Here is a 22,270-nt window from a genome sequence, read left to right as displayed (position 1 = left end):
GTTCAGCCAGTATTAAACCATTCCTCTTTCTCTGCAGGGTTCAGCCGGTATTAAACCATTCCTCTTTCTCTGCAGGGTTCAGCCGGTATTAAACCATTCCTCTTCTCTCTGCAGTGTTCAGCCAGTATTAAACCATACCTCTTCTCTCTGCAGGGTTCAGCCAGTATTAAACCATTCCTCTTTCTCTGCAGGGTTCAGCCAGTATTAAACCATTCCTCTTTCTCTGCAGGGTTCAGCCAGTATTAAACCATTCCTCTTCTCTCTGCAGGGTTCAGCCGGTATTAAACCATACCTCTCTCTCTGCAGGGTTCAGCCGGTATTAAACCATTCCTCTCCTCTCTGCAGGGTTCAGCCGGTATTAAACCATACCTCTTCTCTCTACAGGGTTCAGCCGGTATTAAACCATACCTCTCTCTCTGCAGGGTTCAGCCAGTATTAAACCATACCTCTCTCTCTGCAGGGTTCAGCCGGTATTAAACCATTCCTCTCTCTCTGCAGGGTTCAGCCGGTATTAAACCATTCCTCTCCTCTCTGCAGGGTTCAGCCGGTATTAAACCATTCCTCTTCTCTCTGCAGGGTTCAGCCGGTATTAAACCATTCCTCTTCTCTCTGCAGGGTTCAGCCGGTATTAAACCATTCCTCTTCTCTCTCCAGGGTATAGCCGGTATTAAACCATTCCTCTTCTCTCTGCAGGGTTCAGCCGGTGTTAAACCATTCCTCTTTCTCTGCAGGGTTCAGCCGGTATTAAACCATTCCTCTTCTCTCTGCAGGGTTCAGCCGGTATTAAACCATTCCTCTTTCTCTGCAGGGTTCAGCCAGTATTAAACCATTCCTCTTTCTCTGCAGGGTTCAGCCGGTATTAAACCATTCCTCTTTCTCTGCAGGGTTCAGCCGGTATTAAACCATTCCTCTTTCTCTGCAGGGTTCAGCCAGTATTAAACCATACCTCTCTCTGCAGGGTTCAGCCAGTATTAAACCATTCCTCTTTCTCTGCAGGGTTCAGCCGGTATTAAACCATTCCTCTTTCTCTGCAGGGTTCAGCCGGTATTGAACCATTCCTCTTCTCTCTGCAGGGTTCAGCCGGTATTAAACCATTCCTCTTTCTCTGCAGGGTTCAGCCGGTATTAAACCATTCCTCTTTCTCTGCAGGGTTCAGCCGGTATTAAACCATTCCTCTCTCTCTGCAGGGTTCAGCCGGTATTAAACCATTCCTCTTCTCTCTGCAGGGTTCAGCCGGTATTAAACCATTCCTCTTCTCTCTGCAGGGTTCAGCCGGTATTAAACCATTCCTCTTCTCTCTGCAGGGTTCAGCCGGTATTAAACCATTCCTCTCCTCTCTGCAGGTTTCAGCCAGTATTAAACCATTCCTCTCCTCTCTGCAGGGTTCAGCCGGTATTAAACCATTCCTCTTCTATCTGCAGGGTTCAGCCGGTATTAAACCATACCTCTCTCTGCAGGGTTCAGCCAGTATTAAACCATTCCTCTCTCTCTGCAGGGTTCAGCCGGTATTAAACCATACCTCTATCTCTGCAGGGTTCAGCCGGTATTAAACCATTCCTCTTCTCTCTGCAGGGTTCAGCCGGTATTAAACCATTCCTCTTTCTCTGCAGGGTTCAGCCGGTATTAAACCATTCCTCTTTCTCTGCAGGGTTCAGCCAGTATTAAACCATTCCTCTCCTCTCTGCAGGGTTCAGCCAGTATTAAACCATTCCTCTTCTCTCTGCAGGGTTCAGCCAGTATTAAACCATTCCTCTCCTCTCTGCAGGGTTCAGCCAGTATTAAACCATTCCTCTTCTCTCTGCAGGGTTCAGCCAGTATTAAACCATTCCTCTTCTCTCTGCAGGGTTCAGCCGGTATTAAACCATTCCTCTCTCTCTGCAGGGTTCAGCCGGTATTAAACCATTCCTCTTCTCTCTGCAGGGTTCAGCCAGTATTAAACCATTCCTCTCCTCTCTGCAGGGTTCAGCCAGTATTAAACCATTCCTCTCTCTCTCCAGGGTTCAGCTGGTATTAAACCATTCCTCTTCTCTCTGCAGGGTTTAGCCGGTATTAAACCATTCCTCTTCTCTCTGCAGGGTATAGCCGGTATTAAACCATTCCTCTCCTCTCTGCAGGGTATAGCCGGTATTAAACCATCCCTCTCCTCTCTGCAGGGTATAGCCGGTATTAAACCATTCCCCTTCTCTCTGCAGGGTATAGCCGGTATTAAACCATTCCTCTTCTCTCTGCAGGGTATAGCCGGTATTAAACCATTCCTCTCCTCTCTGCAGGGTATAGCCGGTACAGACGTGGCCAAGGAGGCGTCTGACATCATATTAACGGACGATAACTTCAGTAGCATAGTGAAGGCTGTGATGTGGGGGAGGAACGTCTACGACAGCATCTCCAAGTTCCTCCAGTTCCAGCTGACTGTCAACGTGGTGGCTGTCATAGTGGCCTTCACTGGGGCCTGCATCACACAGGTAATAAACACACAGCTGACTGTCAACATGGTGGCTGTCATAGTGGCCTTCACTGGGGCCTGCATCACACAGGTAATAAACACACAGCTGACTGTCAACGTGGTGGCTGTCATAGTGGCCTTCACTGGGGCCTCCATCACACAGGTAATAAACACACAGCTGACTGTCAACATGGTGGCTGTCATAGTGGCCTTCACTGGGGCCTGCATCACACAGGTAATAAACACACAGCTGACTGTCAACATGGTGGCTGTCATAGTAGCCTTCACTGCGGCCTGCATCACACAGGTAATAAACACACAGCTGACTGTCAACATGGTGGCTGTCATAGTGGCCTTCACTGGGGCCTGCATCACACAGGTAATAAACACACAGCTGACTGTCAACATGGTGGCTGTCATAGTGGCCTTCACTGCGGCCTGCATCACACAGGTAATAAACACACAGCTGACTGTCCACGTGGTGGCTGTCATAGTGACCTTCACTGGGGCCTGCATCACACAGGTAATAAACACACAGCTGACTGTCAACATGGTGGCTGTCATAGTGGCCTTCACTGCGGCCTGCATCACACAGGTAATAAACACACAGCTGACTGTCAACATGGTGGCTGTCATAGTGGCCTTCACTGCGGCCTGCATCACACAGGTAATAAACACACAGCTGACTGTCAACGTGGTGGCTGTCATAGTGGCCTTCACTGGGGCCTGCATCACACAGGTAATAAACACACAGCTGACTGTCAACATGGTGGCTGTCATAGTGGCCTTCACTGGGGCCTGCATCACACAGGTAATAAACACACAGCTGACTGTCAACATGGTGTCTGTCATAGTGGCCTTCACTGGGGCCTGCATCACACAGGTAATAAACACACAGCTGACTGTCAACATGGTGGCTGTCATAGTGGCCTTCACTGGGGCCTGCATCACACAGGTAATAAACACACAGCTGACTGTCAACATGGTGGCTGTCATAGTGGCCTTCACTGGGGCCTGCATCACACAGGTAATAAACACACAGCTGACTGTCAACGTGGTGGCTGTCATAGTGGCCTTCACTGGGACCTGCATCACACAGGTAATAAACACACAGCTGACTGTCAACATGGTGGCTGTCATAGTGGCCTTCACTGGGGCCTGCATCACACAGGTAATAAACACACAGCTGACTGTCAACGTGGTGGCTGTCATAGTGGCCTTCACTGGGGCCTCCATCACACAGGTAATAAACACACAGCTGACTGTCAACATGGTGGCTGTCATAGTGGCCTTCACTGGGGCCTGCATCACACAGGTAATAAACACACAGCTGACTGTCAACATGGTGGCTGTCATAGTGGCCTTCACTGCGGCCTGCATCACACAGGTAATAAACACACAGCTGACTGTCAACATGGTGGCTGTCATAGTGGCCTTCACTGGGGCCTGCATCACACAGGTAATAAACACACAGCTGACTGTCAACATGGTGGCTGTCATAGTGGCCTTCACTGCGGCCTGCATCACACAGGTAATAAACACACAGCTGACTGTCCACGTGGTGGCTGTCATAGTGACCTTCACTGGGGCCTGCATCACACAGGTAATAAACACACAGCTGACTGTCAACATGGTGGCTGTCATAGTGGCCTTCACTGCGGCCTGCATCACACAGGTAATAAACACACAGCTGACTGTCAACATGGTGGCTGTCATAGTGGCCTTCACTGCGGCCTGCATCACACAGGTAATAAACACACAGCTGACTGTCAACGTGGTGGCTGTCATAGTGGCCTTCACTGGGGCCTGCATCACACAGGTAATAAACACACAGCTGACTGTCAACATGGTGGCTGTCATAGTGGCCTTCACTGGGGCCTGCATCACACAGGTAATAAACACACAGCTGACTGTCAACATGGTGTCTGTCATAGTGGCCTTCACTGGGGCCTGCATCACACAGGTAATAAACACACAGCTGACTGTCAACATGGTGGCTGTCATAGTGGCCTTCACTGGGGCCTGCATCACACAGGTAATAAACACACAGCTGACTGTCAACATGGTGGCTGTCATAGTGGCCTTCACTGGGGCCTGCATCACACAGGTAATAAACACACAGCTGACTGTCAACGTGGTGGCTGTCATAGTGGCCTTCACTGGGACCTGCATCACACAGGTAATAAACACACAGCTGACTGTCAACATGGTGGCTGTCATAGTGGCCTTCACTGGGGCCTGCATCACACAGGTAATAAACACACAGCTGACTGTCAACATGGTGGCTGTCATAGTGGCCTTCACTGGGGCCTGCATCACACAGGTAATAAACACACAGCTGACTGTCAACATGGTGTCTGTCATAGTGGCCTTCACTGGGACCTGCATCACACAGGTAATAAACACACAGCTGACTGTCAACATGGTGGCTGTCATAGTGGCCTTCACTGGGGCCTGCATCACACAGGTAATAAACACACAGCTGACTGTCAACATGGTGGCTGTCATAGTGGCCTTCACTGGGGCCTGCATCACACAGGTAATAAACACACAGCTGACTGTCAACATGGTGGCTGTCATAGTGGCCTTCACTGGGGCCTGCATCACACAGGTAATAAACACACAGCTGACTGTCAACATGGTGGCTGTCATAGTGACCTTCACTGGGGCCTGCATCACACAGGTAATAAACACACAGCTGACTGTCAACATGGTGGCTGTCATAGTGGCCTTCACTGGGGCCTGCATCACACAGGTAATAAACACACAGCTGACTGTCAACATGGTGGCTGTCATAGTGGCTGACTTCAACACTGGGGCCTGCATCACACAGGTAATAAACACACAGCTGACCGTCAACATGGTGGCTGTCATAGTGGCCTTCACTGGGGCCTGCATCACACAGGTAATAAACACACAGCTGACTGTCAACATGGTGGCTGTCATAGTGGCCTTCACTGCGGCCTGCATCACACAGGTAATAAACACACAGCTGACTGTCAACATGGTGGCTGTCATAGTGGCCTTCACTGGGGCCTCCATCACACAGGTAATAAACACACAGCTGACTGTCAACGTGGTGGCTGTCATAGTGGCCTTCACTGGGGCCTGCATCACACAGGTAATAAACACACAGCTGACTGTCAACATGGTGGCTGTCATAGTGGCCTTCACTGGGGCCTGCATCACTTAGGTAATAAACACACAGCTGACTGTCAACATGGTGGCTGTCATAGTGGCCTTCACTGGGGCCTCCATCACACAGGTAATAAACACACAGCTGACTGTCAACATGGTGGCTGTCATAGTGGCCTTCACTGGGGCCTGCATCACACAGGTAATAAACACACAGCTGACTGTCAACATGGTGGCTGTCATAGTGGCCTTCACTGGGGCCTGCATCACACAGGTAATAAACACACAGCTGACTGTCAACATGGTGGCTGTCATAGTGGCCTTCACTGGGGCCTGCATCACACAGGTAATAAACACACAGCTGACTGTCAACGTGGTGGCTGTCATAGTGGCCTTCACTGGGGCCTCCATCACACAGGTAATAAACACACAGCTGACTGTCAACATGGTGGCTGTCATAGTGACCTTCACTGGGGCCTGCATCACACAGGTAATAAACACACAGCTGACTGTCAACATGGTGGCTGTCATAGTGGCCTTCACTGGGGCCTGCATCACACAGGTAATAACCACACAGCTGACTGTCAACATGGTGGCTGTCATAGTGGCCTTCACTGCGGCCTGCATCACACAGGTAATAAACACACAGCTGACTGTCAACATGGTGGCTGTCATAGTGGCCTTCACTGGGGCCTCCATCACACAGGTAATAAACACACAGCTGACTGTCAACGTGGTGGCTGTCATAGTGGCCTTCACTGGGGCCTGCATCACACAGGTAATAAACACACAGCTGACTGTCAACATGGTGGCTGTCATAGTGGCCTTCACTGGGGCCTGCATCACACAGGTAATAAACACACAGCTGACTGTCAACATGGTGGCTGTCATAGTGGCCTTCACTGGGGCCTGCATCACACAGGTAATAAACACACAGCTGACTGTCAACATGGTGGCTGTCATAGTGGCCTTCACTGGGGCCTGCATCACACAGGTAATAAACACACAGCTGACTGTCAACGTGGTGGCTGTCATAGTGGCATTCACTGGGGCCTGCATCACACAGGTAATAAACACACAGCTGACTGTCAACATGGTGGCTGTCATAGTGGCCTTCACTGGGGCCTGCATCACACAGGTAATAAACACACAGCTGACTGTCAACATGGTGGCTGTCATAGTGGCCTTCACTGGGGCCTGCATCACACAGGTAATAAACACACAGCTGACTGTCAACATGGTGGCTGTCATAGTGGCCTTCACTGCGGCCTGCATCACACAGGTAATAAACACACAGCTGACTGTCAACATGGTGGCTGTCATAGTGGCCTTCACTGGGGCCTGCATCACACAGGTAATAAACACACAGCTGACTGTCAACATGGTGGCTGTCATAGTGGCCTTCACTGGGGCCTCCATCACACAGGTAATAAACACACAGCTGACTGTCAACATGGTGGCTGTCATAGTGACCTTCACTGGGGCCTGCATCACACAGGTAATAAACACACAGCTGACTGTCAACATGGTGGCTGTCATAGTGGCCTTCACTGGGGCCTGCATCACACAGGTAATAAACACACAGCTGACTGTCAACATGGTGGCTGTCATAGTGGCCTTCACTGCGGCCTGCATCACACAGGTAATAAACACACAGCTGACTGTCAACATGGTGGCTGTCATAGTGGCCTTCACTGGGGCCTGCATCACACAGGTAATAAACACACAGCTGACTGTCAACATGGTGGCTGTCATAGTGGCCTTCACTGGGGCCTCCATCACACAGGTAATAAACACACAGCTGACTGTCAACGTGGTGGCTGTCATAGTGGCCTTCACTGGGGCCTGCATCACACAGGTAATAAACACACAGCTGACTGTCAACATGGTGGCTGTCATAGTGGCCTTCACTGCGGCCTGCATCACACAGGTAATAAACACACAGCTGACTGTCCACGTGGTGGCTGTCATAGTGACCTTCACTGGGGCCTGCATCACACAGGTAATAAACACACAGCTGACTGTCAACATGGTGGCTGTCATAGTGGCCTTCACTGCGGCCTGCATCACACAGGTAATAAACACACAGCTGACTGTCAACATGGTGGCTGTCATAGTGGCCTTCACTGCGGCCTGCATCACACAGGTAATAAACACACAGCTGACTGTCAACGTGGTGGCTGTCATAGTGGCCTTCACTGGGGCCTGCATCACACAGGTAATAAACACACAGCTGACTGTCCACGTGGTGGCTGTCATAGTGACCTTCACTGGGGCCTGCATCACACAGGTAATAAACACACAGCTGACTGTCAACATGGTGGCTGTCATAGTGGCCTTCACTGCGGCCTGCATCACACAGGTAATAAACACACAGCTGACTGTCAACATGGTGGCTGTCATAGTGGCCTTCACTGGGGCCTGCATCACACAGGTAATAAACACACAGCTGACTGTCAACATGGTGGCTGTCATAGTGGCCTTCACTGGGGCCTCCATCACACAGGTAATAAACACACAGCTGACTGTCAACGTGGTGGCTGTCATAGTGGCCTTCACTGGGGCCTGCATCACACAGGTAATAAACACACAGCTGACTGTCAACATGGTGGCTGTCATAGTGGCCTTCACTGCGGCCTGCATCACACAGGTAATAAACACACAGCTGACTGTCCACGTGGTGGCTGTCATAGTGACCTTCACTGGGGCCTGCATCACACAGGTAATAAACACACAGCTGACTGTCAACATGGTGGCTGTCATAGTGGCCTTCACTGCGGCCTGCATCACACAGGTAATAAACACACAGCTGACTGTCAACATGGTGGCTGTCATAGTGGCCTTCACTGCGGCCTGCATCACACAGGTAATAAACACACAGCTGACTGTCAACATGGTGGCTGTCATAGTGGCCTTCACTGGGGCCTCCATCACACAGGTAATAAACACACAGCTGACTGTCAACATGGTGGCTGTCATAGTGGCCTTCACTGCGGCCTGCATCACACAGGTAATAAACACACAGCTGACTGTCAACATGGTGGCTGTCATAGTGGCCTTCACTGGGGCCTGCATCACACAGGTAATAAACACACAGCTGACTGTCAACATGGTGGCTGTCATAGTGGCCTTCACTGGGGCCTGCATCACACAGGTAATAAACACACAGCTGACTGTCAACATGGTGGCTGTCATAGTGGCCTTCACTGGGGCCTGCATCACACAGGTAATAAACACGTGCTCACACACAAATGCACACACTCAACATTGTGGGTGTCAACAGTGGCTTTTCACACATTCTCCTCCCCCTCCAACCTTCTTGCCCCCCGCAGGACTCTCCTCTGAAAGCAGTCCAGATGTTATGGGTTAACCTCATCATGGATACCTTCGCCTCTCTTGCCCTAGCAACAGAACCACCCACAGAGTCCCTGTTGCTACGTAAACCCTACGGCCGCAACAACCCTCTCATCTCCTTGACGATGTTGAAGAACATCCTGGGTCACGGAGTCTACCAGCTCATCATTATCTTTAGTCTTCTGTTTATAGGTACACACACACACACACACACACACACACACACACACACACACACACACACACACACACACACACACACACACACACACTTTTTCTCTCCTTCTATTTCTTCCTATCCATTACTTTCATTCTCCTCCCTGTCCTCATTCATCACCTTGCCTCCAGTTCTCTTTTCCTTAAGAACTTAATACTTTTTTGACAGTTTATCTCGCCTCTTCCCTCCCTTTCCTCTCCTTCTCTCCTCTCTCCTCCCCTTTCTCCTCTCCCCTCTCCACTCCCCTCCTCTCTACCTTCCTTTTCTCTTCCATCTCCACTCTCCTCCTCTCTACCCTCTCCCTTCCTCTCTCCTCCCCCTCCTCTCCTCTCTCCTTTAGGAGAGCGTATCTTCAACATAGACAGTGGTCGTAAAGCTCCGCTCCACTCCCCTCCGTCAGAACACTACACCATCATTTTCAACACCTTCGTCCTCATGCAGCTCTTTAATGAGATCAACGCCAGGAAGATCCACGGAGAACGCAACGTCTTCGACGGAATCTTCTCTAACCCTATCTTCTGTTCCATAGTGTTCGGAACCTTAGTTATCCAGGTAGGACACGCACACACACTGACACACACGCACGGACACACACTGACACACACGCATGCACGGACACACACTGACACACACGCACACACACTGACACACACGCATGCACGGACACACACTGACACACACGCATGCACGGATGTGCGTGAAGTGAAGTGGAAGGTGCCCTGGCCAACGGTAAGTGATGTTATTGTGAAGTGGAAGGCCACACAAGCTAAAGGAACAGGACCACCAAGTGCTGAAGCGCGGGAAAATGGTCTGTCCTCGGTTGCAACACTCACTACCGAGTTCCAAACCACCTCTGGAAGCAACATCAGCACAATAACTGTTTGTCGGGAGCTTCCTGAAATGGGTTTCCATAGCTGAGCAGCCACACACAAGCCTAAGATCACCATGCGTAATGCAAATTGTTGGCTGGAGTGGTGTAAAGCTCGCCGCCATTGGACTCTGGAGCAGCGGAAACACTTTCCCTGGAGTGATGAATCACTCTTCACCATCTGGCAGCCCGACGGACTAATCTGGGTTTGGCCAATGCCCTAATGGTCTAATCGACCTCACTAATGCTCTTGTGGCTGAATGGAAGCAAGTCCTCTGCATCATCTATTGGAAAGCCTTCCCAGAGAATGGAGGCTGTTATAGCCGCAATGTTACAACCTCTAGTGGAAAGCCTTCCCTGAAGAGTGGAGGCTGTTATAGCAGCAATGTTCTAACATCTAGTGGAAAGCCTTCCCAGAAGAGTGGAGGCTGTTATAGCAGCAATGTTCCAACATCTAGTGGAAAGCCTTCCCAGAAGACTGGAGGCTGTTATAGCAGCAATGTTCCTACATCTAGTGGAAAGCCTTCCCAGAAGAGTGGAGGCTGTTATAGCAGCAATGTTCCAACATCTAGTGGAAAGCCTTCCCAGAAGAGTGGAGGCTATTATAGCAGCAATGTTCCAACATCTAGTGGAAAGCCTTCCCAGAAGAGTGGAGGCTATTATGGCAGCAATGTTCCAACATCTAGTGGAAAGCCTTCCCAGAAGAGTGGAGACTGTTATAGCAGCAAAGGGGGGACCAACCCCATATTAATGCCCATGATTTTGGAATTTGAAAAAAATAAAAATATTTCACCTTTATTGAAACAGGTAGGCCAGTTGAGAACAAGTTCTCATTTACAACTGCGACCTGGCCAAGATAAAGCAAAGCAGTGCGACACAAACAACAACAACAGAGTTACACATGGAATAAACAAAACACAGTCAATAATACAGTAGAACAAAAGAAAACAAAAAGTCTATATACAGACTGCAGGTGTCCACGTCCTGTTGGTAATGTAGTGTATGTTATGTTCCCTAGGTGGTGATCGTCCAGTGGGGGGGCAAGCCGTTCAGCTGTGCTCCTCTCAGCGTGGCACAGTGGCTCTGGTGTCTGTTCGTTGGAGTGGGAGAACTACTCTGGGGACAGGTCAGCGTTAGTGATGCACGGGTCAGCTGTTTGCTAATAACCCATCCGCAACCATCTGACTATAGGTTATGTGATAAAGTCCAAATCTGGGGCCCGCACCCAACCCTAACCCTAACCCCTAGCCCTAACCTCAACCTCAACCCTAACCCCAACCCCAACCCTAACCCTTACACTAACCCCAACCCCAACCCTTGCCCCAACCCCAACCCTAACACTTACCCCAACCCTAACCCCAACCCCAACCCTAACCCCAACACTAACTCCAACCCCAACCCTAACCCTTACCCTAACCCCAACCCCAACCCTTGACCCAACCCTTGCCCCAACACCAACCCTAACCCCTAACCCCTAACCCCAACCCTAACCCCAACCCCAACCCTAACCCCAACACTAACCCCAACCCCAACCCCAACCCTAACACTAACCCCAACCCCAACCCCAACCCTAACCCCAACACTAACCCCAACCCTAACCCTTACCCTAACCCTAACCCTAACCCCAACCCCAACCCTTGACCCAACCCTTGCCCCAACACCAACCCTAACCCCTAACCCCAACCCTTGCCCCAACCCTAACCCCTACCCCTAAACCCCAACCCTTGCCCCAACCCTAACCCCAACACTAACCCTAACCCCAACCCCAACCCTTACACTAACCCCAACCCTAACACTAACCCCAACCCCAACCCCAACCCTAACCCTTACACTAACCCCAACCCCAACCCTTGCCCCAACCCCAACCCTAACACTTACCCCAACCCCAACCCCAACCCTAACCCCAACACCAACCCCAACCCCAACCCTAACCCTTACCCTAATCCTAACCCCAACCCCAACCCTTGACCCAACCCTTGCCCCAACCCTAACCCCTAACCCCTAACCCCAACCCCAACCCTTGCCCCAACCCTAACCCCAACCCCAACCCTAACCCCAACACTAACCCCAACCCCAACCCTAACACTAACCCCAACCCCAACCCCAACCCTAACCCCAACCCTAACCCTAACCCTAAGCCCAACCCCAACCCTTGACCCAACCCTTGCCCCAACACCAACCCTAACCCCTAACCCCTAACCCCAACCCTTGCCCCAACCCTAACCCCTACCCCTAAACCCCAACCCTTGCCCCAACCCTAACCCTTACCCTAACCCTAACCCCAACCTCAACCCTTGACCCAACCCTTGCCCCAACACCAACCCTAACCCCTAACCCCTAACCCCAACCCCAACCCTAACCCCAACCCCAACCCTAACCCCAACCCTAACCCCAACCCCAACCCTAACCCCTAACCCCAACCCTAACCCCAACACTAACCCCAACCCCAACCCCAACCCTAACACTAACCCCAACCCCAACCCTAACCCCAACCCCAACCCTAACCCCAACACTAACCCCAACCCTAACCCTTACCCTAACCCTAACCCTAACCCCAACCCCAACCCTTGACCCAACCCTTGCCCCAACACCAACCCTAACCCCTAACCCCTAACCCCAACCCTTGCCCCAACCCTAACCCCTACCCCTAAACCCCAACCCTTGCCCCAACCCTAACCCCAACACTAACCCTAACCCCAACCCCAACCCTAACCCTTACACTAACCCCAACCCTAACACTAACCCCAACCCCAACCCCAACCCTAACCCCAACACCAACCCCAACCCCAACCCTAACCCTTACCCTAATCCTAACCCCAACCCCAACCCTTGACCCAACCCTTGCCCCAACCCTAACCCCTAACCCCTAACCCCAACCCCAACCCTTGCCCCAACCCTAACCCCTAACCCTAAACCTCAACCCTTGCCCCAACCCTAACCCCAACCCCAACCCTAACCCTAACCCTAACCCCTAACCCCAACCCCAACCCCAACCCTAACCCCAACCCCAACCCCAACCCCAACCCTAACCCCAACCCCAACCCTAACCCCTAACCCCAACCCCAACCCTAACCCCAACCCTAACCCCAACCCCAACCCTAACCCCAACACTAACCCCAACCCCAACCCTAACACTAACCCCAACCCCAACCCCAACCCTAACCCCAACCCTAACCCTAACCCTAAGCCCAACCCCAACCCTTGACCCAACCCTTGCCCCAACACCAACCCTAACCCCTAACCCCTAACCCCAACCCTTGCCCCAACCCTAACCCCTACCCCTAAACCCCAACCCTTGCCCCAACCCTAACCCCAACACTAACCCTAACCCCAACCCCAACCCCAACCCTAACCCTTACACTAACCCCAACCCTAACACTAACCCCAACCCCAACCCCAACCCTAACCCCAACACCAACCCCAACCCCAACCCTAACCCTTACCCTAATCCTAATCCTAACCCCAACCCCAACCCTTGACCCAACCCTTGGCCCAACCCTAACCCCTAACCCCTAACCCCAACCCCAACCCTTGCCCCAACCCTAACCCCTAACCCTAAACCTCAACCCTTGCCCCAACCCTAACCCTAACCCCAACCCCAACCCTAACCCTTACACTAACCCCAACCCTTGCCCCAACCCCAACCCCAACCCTAACCCTAATCCCAACCCCAACCCCAACCCCAACCCTTACCCTAACCCTAACCCCAACCCTTGACCCAACCCCAACACTTACCCTAACCCCGACCCTAACCCCAACCCTTACCCTAACCCCAACCTTAACCCCTAACCCCAACCCTTACCCTAACCCCAACCCTAACCCCTAACCCCAACCCTAACCCCAACCCTAACCCTAACCCCAACCCTAACCCCAACCCTAACCCCAACCCTAACCCCAACCCCAACCCTTGCCCCAACCCTAACCCCAACCCTTACCCCAACCCTAACCCCAACCCTTACCCTAACCCCAACACTAACCCCTAACCCCAACCCTAACCCTAACCCCAACCCCAACCCTAACCCTAACCCCAACCCTAACCCCTAACCCCAACCCTAACCCCAACCCCAACCCCAACCCTAACCCCAACCCCAACCCCAACCCTAACCCCAACCCCAACCCCAACCCTAACCCCAACCCTAACCCCAACCCCAACCCCAACCCTAACCCCTAACCCGCTAATATCGAAAATGCACTGTAGAGTCATAGATAGAGGAACATTTTTTTAGACAGGCCTTTTAGACAGGCCTATTAGACAGGCCTATTAGACAGGCCTTTTAGACAGGCCTATTAGACTGGCCTAGTAGACAGGCCTATTAGATAGGCCTATTAGACAGGCCTATTAGACAGGCCTAGTAGACAGGCCTAGTAGACAGGCCTATTAGACAGGCCTAGTAGACAGGCCTATTAGACAGGCCTATTAGACAGGCCTATTAGACAGGCCTAGTAGACAGGCCTATTAGACAGGCCTAGTAGACAGGCCTATTAGACAGGCCTATTAGACAGGCCTTTTAGACAGGCCTATTAGACAGGCCTATTAGACTGGCCTATTAGACAGGCCTATTAGACAGGCCTTTTAGACAGGCCTTTTAGACAGGCCTTTTAGACAGGCCTTTTAGACAGGCCTATTAGACAGGCCTATTAGACAGGCCTATTAGACAGGCCTTTTAGACAGGCCTATTAGACTGGCCTAGTAGACAGGCCTATTAGATAGGCCTATTAGACAGGCCTATTAGACCGGCCTATTAGACAGGCCTAGTAGACAGGCCTATTAGACAGGCCTATTAGACAGGCCTATTAGACAGGCCTAGTAGACAGGCCTATTAGACAGGCCTATTAGACAGGCCTATTAGACAGGCCTAGTAGACAGGCCTATTAGACAGGCCTATTAGACAGGCCTAGTAGACAGGCCTATTAGACTGGCCTATTAGACTGGCCTATTAGACAGGCCTATTAGACAGGCCTTTTAGACAGGCCTTTTAGACAGGCCTATTAGACAGGCCTATTAGACAGGCCTTTTAGACAGGCCTATTAGACTGGCCTAGTAGACAGGCCTATTAGATAGGCCTATTAGACAGGCCTATTAGACAGGCCTAGTAGACAGGCCTATTAGACAGGCCTATTAGACAGGCCTATTAGACAGGCCTAGTAGACAGGCCTATTAGACAGGCCTATTAGACAGGCCTAGTAGACAGGCCTAGTAGACAGGCCTATTAGACAGGCCTAGTAGACAGGCCTATTAGATAGGCCTATTAGACAGGCCTATTAGACAGGCCTATTAGACAGGCCTAGTAGACAGGCCTATTAGACAGGCCTATTAGACAGGCCTATTAGACAGTTTGTGTGTGTAATGCATTACTTGTGTGTAGAATAGTACCACCTTTTTCGTCTGACGACTGTCTCCGTGTTCATTGTTCGGGGGACAGGTGATCGCCACGGTTCCCAGCGACCAATTACCATGTCTGAAGGAGGCGGGTGCAGCGATGGCGGCGGTGGAGGAAGAGGAAGAGATGGACGAAGGAGACGAAGAGGGAGAGATTGACTGTGCTGAGAGAGAGCTACGACGAGGACAGATACTGTGGTGTAGAGGGCTAAACCGCATACAGACACAGGTATCATATCTTTACTCTCTGTGTCTCCCTGTGTCTCTCTCTGTCTCTCTCTCTCTCTCTGTCTCTCTGTCTCTGTCTCTGTCTCTCTCTCTCCCTGTCTGTCTCTCTATGTCTATCTATGTCTCTGTCTGTCTCTGTGTCTCTGTCTGTCTCTGTCTCTCTCTCTTTCTCTCTGTCTCTCTCTGTCTGTCTCTCTATGTCTCTCTGTCTCTCTCTGTCTCTCTCTCTCTGTCTGTCTCTCTATATATCTCTCTGTCTCTCTCTCTCTGTCTATCTCTCTCTCTGTCTGTCTCTCTGTCTCTCTGTCTATCTCTCTCTCTCTGTCTGTCTCTCTGTGTCTCTCTCTGTGTCTCTTTGTGTGCCTCTCTGTGTCTCTCTGTGTCTCTCTGTGTGTCTGTCTCTCTCGGTGTCTGTCTCTCTTTGTCTCTCTGTGTCTCTCTGTCTGTCTCTCTGTGTCTCTCTCTGTGTCTCTTTGTGTGCCTCTCTGTGTCTCTCTGTGTCTCTCTGTGTGTCTGTCTCTCTCGGTGTCTGTCTCTCTTTGTCTCTCTGTGTCTCTCTGTGTCTCTCTGTGTCCCTCTGTGTCTCTCTGTGTCTCTTTATCGGTACTCTTTATAACTCTTTAAAGTATGGTAGTGTAGTTTAGGTTTAAAAAGTTTTACTTCACTATTTAAAGCTGCAATATGTAAGTTATTGGGCGTCCCGACCAAATTCATATAGAATTGTGAGTTATAGATCTGTCATTCTCATTGAAAGTAAGTCTAAGAAGCGGTCGATCTGTTCTATATGCTCTATTTCTATGCTTCCTGTTCTTAAGTTTAGTTTTTGTGTCTTTTACATTCAGCTTCAAACGGCTGAAAATATTTATTTTTATTATTTGTTATTATTGTTTTTATTATGGTTATTTTTGTTTTTTTTAAATACATTTCACAGCGATTGAGATGGTACAATGATTCTCTTCACTCAGTGATTTTGTTTTGTCACATCATCTTAAATTAGGTGAAATAATGTAATTTTTGTAACCAGGAAATGGTGGCACCATTTCTGCATAGTGCACCTTTAAAGCAAAGCAGTTGCATAATATTGTAGGCAAAGTTAAATATAGTAAAATAATTGGTCTGATTAAATTGATAGAATTCTATATCAACCATATTACACTGATCAAAAATGTAAACGCAACATGCAATTTCAAAGATTTTACTGAGTTACAGTTATTTTAAGGAAATCAGTCAATTTAAATAAATTCATTAGGCCCTAATTCTATGTATTTCACATGATGAGAATAGGTTGGTATATAGAGTGACTGATAGCTAGCTGTAGACCTACTGATAGCTATCTGTAGACCTACTGATAGCTAGCTGTAGAATAGGTTTGTATGTAGACCTACTGATAGATAGCTATAGAATAGGTTTGTATATAGACCCACTGATAGCTAGCTATAGAATAGGTTTGTATATAGACCCACTGATAGCTAGCTGTAGAATAGGTTTGTATATAGATCTACTGATAGCGAGCTGTAGAATAGGTTTGTATATAGACCTACTGATAGCTAGCTGTAGAATTTGTTTGTATATAGACCTACTGATAGCTAGCTGTAGAATAGGTTTGTATATAGATCTACTGATAGCGAGCTGTAGAATAGGTTTGTATATAGACCTACTGATAGCTAGCTGTAGAATAGGTTTGTATATAGACCTACTGATAGATAGCTGTAGACCTACTGATAACTATCTGTAGACCTACTGATAGCTAGCTGTAGAATAGGTTTGTATGTAGACCTACTGATAGATAGCTATAGAATAGGTTTGTATATAGACCCACTGATAGCTAGCTATAGAATAGGTTTGTATATAGACCCACTGATAGCTAGCTGTAGAATAGGTTTGTATATAGATCTACTGATAGCGAGCTGTAGAATAGGTTTGTATATAGACCTACTGATAGCTAGCTGTAGAATTTGTTTGTATATAGACCTACTGATAGCTAGCTGTAGAATAGGTTTGTATATAGATCTACTGATAGCGAGCTGTAGAATAGGTTTGTATATAGACCTACTGATAGCTAGCTGTAGAATAGGTTTGTATATAGACCTACTGATAGCTAGCTGTAGAATAGGTTTGTATATAGACCTACTGATAGCTAGCTGTAGAATAGGTTTGTATATAGACCTACTGATAGCTAGCTGTAGATCTACTGATAGATGTAGAATAGGTTTGTATATAAACCTACTGATAGCTAGCTATAGACCTACTGATAGCTAGCTGTAGAATAGGTTTGTATGTAGACCTACTGATAGATAGCTATAGAATAGGTTTGTATATAGACCCACTGATAGCTAGCTATAGAATAGGTTTGTATATAGACCCACTGATAGCTAGCTGTAGAATAGGTTTGTATATAGATCTACTGATAGAGAGCTGTAGAATAGGTTTGTATATAGACCTACTGATAGCTAGCTGTAGAATTCGTTTGTATATAGACCTACTGATAGCTAGCTGTAGAATAGGTTTGTATATAGACCTACTGATAGCTAGCTGTAGATCTACTGATAGATGTAGAATAGGTTTGTATATAAACCTACTGATAGCTAGCTATAGACATACTGATAGCTAACAGTAGAATAGGTTTGTATGTAGACCTACTGACAGCTGTATAATAGGTTTCTATATAGACCTACTGATAGCTAGCTGTAGACCTACTGATAGCTAGCTTTAGAATATGTTTTGTATGTAGATCTACTGACAGCTAGCTGTATCCCTACTGATAGATAGCTGTAGAATAGGTTTGTATGTAGACCTACTGATAGTTAGCTGTAGACCTACTGATAGCTGTAGAATAGGTTTGTATGTAGACCTACTGATAGCTAGCTGTAGAATTAGTTTGTATATAGACCTACTGATAGCTAGCTGTAGAATAGGTTTGTATATAGACCTACTGATATCTAGCTGTAGACCTACTGATAGCTGTAGAATAGGTTTGTATGTAGACCTACTGATAGCTAGCTGTAGATCTACTGATAGATAGCTATATAATAGGTTTGTATATAGACCTACTGATAGCTAGCTGTAGACCTACTGATAGCTAGCTTTAGAATATGTTTTGTATGTAGATCTACTGACAGCTAGCTGTATCCCTACTGATAGCTAGCTGTATAATAGGTTTGTATATAGACCTACTGATAGCTAGCTGTAGATCTACTGATAGATAGCTATATAATAGGTTTGTATATAGACCTACTAATAGCTAGCTGTAGAATAGGTTTGTATATAGACCTACTGATAGCTAGCTGTAGAATAGGTTTGTATGTAGACCTACTGATATCTATCTGTATCCCTACTGATAGCTAGCTGTAGAATATTTTTGTATGTAGACCTACTGACAGCTAGCTGTATCCCTACTGATAGCTAGCTGTAGAATAGGTTTGTATGTAGACCTACTGATAGCTAGCTGTAGAATAGGTTTGTATATAGACCTACTGATAGCTAGCTATAGAACAGGTTTGTATATAGACCTACTGATAGCTAGCTGTAGAATAGGTTTGTATGTAGACCTACTGACAGCTGTATAATAGGTTTCTATATAGACCTACTGATAGCTAGCTGTAGACCTACTGATAGCTAGCTTTAGAATATGTTTTGTATGTAGATCTACTGACAGCTAGCTGTATCCCTACTGATAGATAGCTGTAGAATAGGTTTGTATGTAGACCTACTGATAGCTAGCTGTAAACCTACTGATAGCTGTAGAATAGGTTTGTATGTAGACTTACTGATAGCTAGCTGTAGAATAGGTTTGTATATAGACCTACTGATAGCTAGCTGTAGATCTACTAATATCTATCTGTAGAATAGGTTTGTATGTAGACCTACTGATAGCTAGCTGTAGAATAGGTTTGTATATAGACCTACTGATAGCTAGCTATAGAATAGGTTTGTATGTAGACCTACTGATAGCTAGCTGTAGAATAGGTTTGTATGTAGACCTACTGATATCTAGCTGTAGAATAGGTTTGTATATAGACCTACTGATAGCTAGCTGTAGACCTACGACTCTGTGTCGTTGTATGTGTCGAACTGCTTTGCTTTATCTTGGCCAGGTCGCAATTGTAAATGAGAACTTGTTCTCAACTTGCCTACCTGGTTAAATAAAGGTGAAATAAAAAATAAAATAAAAATAGCTAGCTAGGTTTGTATGTAGACCTATTGATAGCTAGATGTAGACCTACTGATAGCTAGCTGTAGAATAGGTTTGTATGTAGACCTACTGATAGCTCGATGTAGACCTACTGATAGCTAGCTGTAGACCTACTGATAGCTAGCTGTAGACCTACTGATAGCTAGCTGTAGAATTGGTTTTAATATAGACCTACTGATATCTAGCTGTAGAATAGGTTTGTATGTAGACCTACTGATATCTAGCTGTAGAATAGGTTTGTATGTAGACCTACTGATATCTGTAGAATAGGTTGGTATTTAAAAAAACATTTAAATCACCTTTAGTTAACCAGGTAGGCTAGTTGAGAGCAAGTTCTCATTTGCAACTGCGACCTGGCCAAGATAAAGCAAAGCAGTTTGACACAAACAACAACACAAAATTACACATGGAATAAACAAACATATAGTTAATAATACAGTAGGAAAATCTATATACAGCATGTTGAAAGGAGGTAGGATAAGAGACATAAGGCAATGAATAGGCCATGGTGGCAAAGTAATTACAGTATAGCAATTAAACACTGGAATGGTAGGATGTGCGGAAGATGAATGTGCAAGTAGAGATACTGGTGTGCAAAGGAGGAAGATTAATAAATAAATACAGTATGGGGAGGTAGGTAGTTGGATGGGCTGTTTACAGATGGGCTATGTACAGGTGCAGTGGTCTGTGAGCTGCTCTGACAGCTCGTGCTTAAAGCTAGTGAGGGAGATATGAGTCAGAGATTCTTGCAGTTCGTTCCAGTCATTGGAAGCAGAGAACTGGAAGGAGGGGTGGCCAAAGGAAGAATTGACTTTGGGGGTGACCAGTGACATATCCCTGCTGGAGCACGTGCTACGGGTGGGTGATGCTATGGTGACCAGTGAGTTGAGATAAGGCGGGGCGTTACCTACCAGAGACTTGTAGATGACCTGGAGCCAGTGGGTTTGGCGATGAGTATGAAGCGAAGGCCAGCCAACGAGATCATACAGGTCGCAGTGGTGGGTAGTATATATGGCTTTGGTGACAAAACGGATGGCACTGTGATAGACTATTATCCAATTTGTTGAGTACAGTGTTGGAGACTATTTTGTAAATGACATGGCCGAAGTCAAGGATCGGCAGAATGTTTTACGAGGGTATGTTTGGCAGCATGAGTGAAGGATGCTTTGTTGCGAAGTAGGAATCCAATTCTAGATGTCATTTTGGATTGGAGATGTTTAATGTGAGTCTGTAAGGAGAGTTTACAGTCTAACGAGACACCTAGGTATTTGTAGTTGTCTACATATTCTAAGTCAGAACCGTCCAGAGGAGTGATGCTGGTCGGGCGGGCAGGTGTGGGCAGCGATCGGTTGAAGAGCATGCATTTAGTTTTACTTGCATTTAAGAGCAGTTTGAGGCCACAGAAGGAGAGTTGTAATGGCATTGAAGCCCGTCTGGAGGTTTGGTAACACAGGGTCCAAAGAAGGGCCAGAAGTATACAGAATGGTGTCATCTGCGTAGAGGTGGATCAGAGAATCACCACCAGCGAGAGCAACATCATTGATGTATACAGAGAAGAGAGTCGGCCCGAGAATTGAACCCTGTGGCACCTTCATAGAGACTGCCAGAGGTCCGGACAACAGGTCCTCCGATTTGACACACTGAACTCTGTCTGAGAAGTAGTTGGTGAACCAGGCGAGGCAATCATTTGAGACATCAAGGCTGTCGAGTCTGCCAATAAGAATGTTGTGATTGAGAGTCAAAAGCCTTAGCCAGGTTGATGAATATGGCCGCACAGTAATGTCTCTTATCGATGCCGGTAATGATATCATTTAGGACCTTGAGCATGGCTAAGGTGCACCCATGACCAGCTCGGAAACCGGATTGCATAGAGAAGGTACGGTGAGAATCAAAATGGTCGGTGATCTGATTTTTAACTTTGCTTTCAAAGACCTTAGAAAGGCAGGGTAGAATAGATATAGGTCTGTAGCAGTTTGGGTCTAGAGTGTCCCCCTTTGAAGAGGGAGATGACTGCGGCAGCTTTCCAATCTATGGGAATCTCAGACGATACGAAAGAGAGGCTAGTAATAGGGGTTGCAACAATTTCGGCAGATCATTTTAAAAAGAGACGGTCCAGATTGTCTAGCCTGGCTGATTTGAGGGTCCAGATTTTGCAGCTCTTTCAGAACATCAGCTATCTGGATTTGGGTGAAGGAGAAATGGGGGAGGATTGGGCGAGTTGCTGTGGGGAGTGCAGGGCTGTTGACCGGGGTAGGGGTAGCCAGGTGGAAATCATTGCCAGCCGTGGAAATCATTGCCAGCCGTAGAAAAATGATTATTGAAATGATCAATTATTGTGGATTTATCAGTGGTGACAGTGTTTCCTAGCCCCAGTGCAGTGGTCAGCTGGGAGGAGGTGCTCTTATTCTCAATGGACTTTACAGTGTCCCAGAACTTTTTTGAGTTTGTTCTAC

General features: G+C 47.9%; 1 pseudogene; it reads left to right on the top strand.

Annotated features, from left to right (window-relative positions):
- The window catches only part of LOC135527669 (plasma membrane calcium-transporting ATPase 3-like), a 151,624-nt pseudogene that overhangs the window by 116,504 nt on the left and 12,850 nt on the right, over positions 1-22,270 (top strand).

The sequence above is a fragment of the Oncorhynchus masou genome, chromosome 33 (genome assembly GCF_036934945.1).
Source record: "Oncorhynchus masou masou isolate Uvic2021 chromosome 33, UVic_Omas_1.1, whole genome shotgun sequence".
NCBI classification, from domain to species: Eukaryota; Metazoa; Chordata; class Actinopteri; order Salmoniformes; family Salmonidae; genus Oncorhynchus; species Oncorhynchus masou.
The sequence above is the reverse complement of the archived record's forward strand: the minus strand, read 5'-3'. Positions and strand labels throughout refer to the sequence as shown.